Below are 4287 nucleotides of genomic sequence, written 5' to 3'. Positions count from 1 at the left end.
TTCTGTGATCCCTTAACTAGTGCAGAAATGTGCCCTGCCCAGTGCTTCCTCAGCCCCTACCCGTCCAAGCAGAGTGCAGAGAGAGGAATTCAGGCAGCGCCAGCATAGAGAGTAAACAGGTTTTTTTTCTGAATGACCCAAGGTTCTTTTATTCCTGTAATGTCTAAAGAAGCTGCTGCCTTTTCATTTTAATGTGAGAGACATGATTTTCCTCTTGTTTTCCAAGGCTGTCAGATAACAGACAAATTGCCTTTGATAAAACATGCTTTCAGTTTCTCCAATGTAATATTCAGTTTTCATTTTCATAAGGGGTTGCTTATTTTGATGGCTTGAATTGGTTGACTGGATGTCAGTGCCTAGATCTCATCAGTAAAGATTGTAGTCTGAGTTATAATTCAGGAAAGTATATGTTACTGTCAAATTTATTATCTACAAATACTTTTCTGTGTTTAATTCTTGAAAATCAGGAGTGACAAGCCATTTGAGTAAATACTTTCTCTTTGCCCTGTTTATCCCTAAAAGTCACTTGAAAACAAAGGCAAGTTGGGTAACTGCTTATTGAAGAATTTGGGAAATACTTTTATTTGAAGAAAAATGTGTTCTGACTCCAGGGATTCCAACTCTTAGAATTTCTGCAAGTAATTCACATTCTTCTTTTTCATTTCACTGTCCTGACTCTGTGTGTCTGACACACACATACCTTTCTCTTTTGCCCTATCAATACATAAAGCAGACCTCAAAAGAAATTTAATTTTAAAAAATCCCCAATTATAAAAGTAGTATGTATACATTGTAGAAAGCTCTGATAATTAAAAAAAAAAAACCCACAAATCATCTATTTTAAATCCCATGTCTACCCTTTGTCGTTTTCTTAGTTAAGAGATTATAATTAAGAGTTTATCCTCTGAAAAGTTGTTTCAATCAACTGTCTTACCTCATCTACAAAGGCAAAGTGAGGCAGCACCCCAGTATATAGAATGGTCCCTTGCATTTTCCCCCAAACCCCACCCCAGTTCCAGTTAATGGGTAAACAAATAGTGAACCCCGACCACATGCCAGATGCCACGTCAAACAGTAAAGACACACAGCTGAATAGCACACAGGTCCTAACTGGCAGTTATAAACAGACAAACTTACCGAGGAAGTGCCCAGCTAAGGTGTGGCTAACCCTACCTGGGCACCGGGGAGAGGCATGCGTCCCACATGGGTTGTAGAGGGAGAGGTCTGCCTGGAGAGGTCATCTGAGTGTTCCTGGTTATGCTACAGGTAACTGAAGGCAGAGTTTGAATGATACCGCCTAAGAGAGCACAAAGAAGAGAAGTAAGCACAGGACGGAACCCTGGAGAAATTGCAACACTTTATGGTCGGCAAGAGGAGATGATCTTCCAAAAGAGATTAAAAAGAAACAAAGTGGGGAGGGTAGAACTCAAGTGGTCGAGCACATGCTTAGCATGCACAACGTCCTGGGTTCAATCCCTTAATTAACCCTCCCCCCCAAAATAAAAAATAATAATAATAATAAAAGAAACAGAATTAGTTGGAAACCCAAAGACTGTGGTATGCCGTAGGCCCAAGCACAGAATGTTTCAAGGTGGAGGAAGTGGTCCATTAAATCAAATACTATTTGTTAATAGTAAGGTCTGAAAGATACTCTTACTGGGTTTAGAAACGTAAATGTTATCGGTGACACTGACTTTTCTGTTTTTGTTGCTGTTGTTTTTGCTGGTTTTTCTGATGTGATACAAGAAAGAAATCAAGACAGGAGTGAATACAGAGGTGCTGGCCACATCTCTAAATGCCTTTTATCACATTACAACGTCTTGGTGTGATTATTTGGTTTTAGTTCTGATGTTTTGATCACCTAACGTGGGGGTTCCTTATGAGCATTGACTGTCTTAGCTCTGACAACCCTACCTACCATAAGGAGTGTCAGTACGTATTTGATTGACGGGTAAACCTTTCTTCGAAAGCCTGCTTCTCCTCCTGGGCTGTCACTGGTCTTTGATTCCTCCCTTCTCCTCGCTTATACCTGAGAGGCTGCCAGGTGAGACCCCTCTTCTACAGCACCTCTCCTGGCTGGGCTTTTAGCTAGTAACAAATTAATTCCCCTTCCTCCAGGAAATTAACTCTTCAGTTAAGAATTACATTTTAACATTCCTAAAATCCCTCCCCTCTGCTCAGTCTTCCTCCCTGCCTCCCTTCCCCTCCCTCCCCCTCTGTGTGAGTGTATCTACTCCTCCCCCTCTCTCCTCCCTTCCCTCCTCCCTCTTCCCCTCGGTCAGTGTCTTCTCCCCCCTCCCACGTGAGTGTGTCTCCTCACCCACCTCCCTCCCTCCCTCTCTCTCTCCCTTTCAACTCCTCTTCCTCTCTCTCCACCCTCTCTCCCATCTTTGCCTCCTTTTACTGAGAATTCAAGTGTCATTTTGACCCAAAACATACAAGTTGTAGAAAAAGGGAAGAATCACTAATCACCACACTTGTCCCATGAAGAGATATTTGAAAGACAGCTTAAGGAGGGGAAGAAAGAAAGAAAGAAAGAAAACATATTGACATGAAAACTAAGAAGAAATATTAAAGGGGTAAAATCTGCAGAAGATTTCGATTAAACCAAAAGCCTGAAATGACTGAATGATGAAGACTGTGAGTCGGCCGACTGCTCTCTTTCGGCTGATGATGCCAGAGAAAGTGACACCAGGTAGGAAGAGGTCCTGGCGTTGCTGCCCTCACCCCACCCCCGCGATAAGGCTTTCATCCCCCCCCATGCCCATTAACTAAAGGACTTGGCTGAGCATCCACGTCCTGCGGCGCAGTCCCTCGGTGCGGGGCCCTGCCTGGTCCGCTGAAGGATGAACCTGATTGAGGCAGGAAGCACCATCCATAACGGAGGCCTCGTCCACGAGGCGGCCGCCCTTCCCTCCCCGTCTCTTCCAAGATGCTCGAGGGAGGAGCAGCTTGTCTTCGGGATGGCCAATTCTTTACGGTTAGTATCAGAAATGAGCCTATCAATCAGAAACAGGAGACTTTTAAAGGGGCACCAGGGCCATAAACTTTATGAAAAAGGTTAGAGATTGCATTCAGCCCTCAAGCAGATACACAATTACCCTAAACCCAGTTCAGGGCAGGGAAACTAAATCTTAAAAAAAAAAAAAAAATACACCAAGTGAAGACCTCCCCTCCACACTTAACATACATAGCTTTTATAATTTTTTTTAATTTTGATTAAAAAAATCATTTCAAATTATGCGGGTGGAGTGCAGTGCACCTTTTAGATGAATCTTCTTTGCTTTCCTTGCTCAATCCACAGCCCAGTCAGATAGGACCCATTACAGTTAATTTTTTTTTTTTTTTGATGGGGGAGGGAGGTAGGTTTTTATTTATTTATTTAGGTTTTATGTATATATGTATGGAAGGATTTATTGATTTATTGATTTATTGATTTATTTTAAATGGAGGTACTGGGGATTGAACCCAGGACCTCATTCATTCTAAGCACATGCTCTACCACTGAGCTATACCCTCCCCCTCATAGCTTTTAGAGGAAAGACTCAGAGATAGCAGTTGTCAGAGAAATTTTTCCTCCTCTAGCTATGCAAAGAAAAGGGAGAAAAGGAGTAAGTAAGGAAAGAAATGGCAGAAAGAGAAAGGAAACAAGAATTTAGGCTGGAATGGGGAGATGAGAAAAAAAGAAAAACTGGAGAGAGTTTTTTTTTTTTAGATTCTGTAAATACTTGCCTGCTTATGAGATAAACTCATTGATATTGAAGGGCCTTGAAAACACCATTGATTTATTCACTGTCGGCAGAAGTTAGAGAAAATCTCATTTTCATGAGCTTCCCTTCCTATCACTCAGTTCCCTTGTGACACAAAAAGTAAACCTTTTCTAAGGCTTTCTCAGGCAGTTTGACATTTTGTTGAATTAACGGGTATATGTTGTACCAAATTTATATGCTGCATCTTTCCACCCAAGCAAGGAATGATTTTCTATTGAACAGAATTCTTAGGGCACCAAGAGAACCCTGGAAACTTCTTAGGGTAATCTTGCTTCTATAGTCAGCCTCGAAAATCTCCCCAGGTCTCATCACTGTCTCCCTGGATGTAAATGGTGAGGGCATTCTGAATCTCAGTGGGATTACTCTGTGATGCCCTGGATCTGTCCCCTGAGGGCCCTGTGTGGATACTGTCAGGATGTTTTATCTGGCAGATTTCAAGAACATCTGAAATAATGGGGAAAAGGTGTAAGGAGGGAAAGTTAGATGAATGGGCATCATTTTGTTAGGACAACTGAGA

The 4287-nt window shown here is 42.1% G+C and overlaps 1 non-coding gene across 1 annotated transcript; it reads right to left on the bottom strand.

Moving 5' to 3' along the window:
• Nucleotides 1-3447: 3447 nt before the first annotated feature.
• TRNAS-AGA lies at nt 3448-3519 on the bottom strand. Its single transcript has one exon. It is a non-coding gene; the product is annotated as a tRNA-Ser (tRNA).
• Between the last annotated feature and the right edge of the window lie 768 nt (nt 3520-4287).

Source organism: Camelus ferus, chromosome 1, assembly GCF_009834535.1.
Source record: "Camelus ferus isolate YT-003-E chromosome 1, BCGSAC_Cfer_1.0, whole genome shotgun sequence".
In the NCBI taxonomy this organism is placed as follows: Eukaryota; Metazoa; Chordata; class Mammalia; order Artiodactyla; family Camelidae; genus Camelus; species Camelus ferus.
Note: the sequence above shows the minus strand (reverse complement) of the source record. Positions and strands in the feature narration are given on the sequence as shown.